Raw genomic sequence first — 742 nt, forward strand, 5'->3', positions numbered from 1 at the left:
TATATAAGCATATGACATGTGCGGTTATGATGTAGTCCCTTGGATATGGGTTGTATGTTAGAGTGCGGAAACTTTCTACTCTAGTCTGGAGTTGATTGTTTTCTTCAGAATGAAATATTGTATACAGGAATTGTACCAAAAAGTATCGTGAGCGCTCGGTATTACGTTTCAAAACTAGATACATTCATACATACATACATACAAGAGTTAAGGGATGGAATAGATAAATCCGCGCTTCATGTTTCATAGCGAACGGAACCCCAAAAGTGGTAAATATCCAAGTGACGTGTATACCGTAGGCTACTCTTCAGGCGAAGGATATTTTGATTAAATGATTGAATCTTCCATGTGTTAACATGCACCTCCTTGCGACAATGTAAACTTTCACTTAATCAAGACAGCCTTCGCCTGAAGAATAGCCTGCGGTATACATCTCGCTTAGATATTTATCACTTTTGAAGTTCCACTCGCTATCAAACATATGTAGCCCGGATCTTATCTACTCCATTCCTTAACTCTTGTATTCTTATTAGCAAACCCGGCAACCCTGGTCGCCTACCGTGAAATATAAAAATAACATTTTTCAGTTTATCATACTTCGATACGAAAAAAAAATCTATAACCTTCCGTTTCAATAAACCACTATTTGTCCCTGAAAGGTGTTTTTTTTATATTTACTATGGATTGCTTGAAGCTAACTTTCTTCCTACACACGAACCCTAGATATTATATATATATATAT

The sequence above is a fragment of the Octopus bimaculoides genome, chromosome 13 (assembly GCF_001194135.2).
Source record: "Octopus bimaculoides isolate UCB-OBI-ISO-001 chromosome 13, ASM119413v2, whole genome shotgun sequence".
In the NCBI taxonomy this organism is placed as follows: domain Eukaryota; kingdom Metazoa; phylum Mollusca; class Cephalopoda; order Octopoda; family Octopodidae; genus Octopus; species Octopus bimaculoides.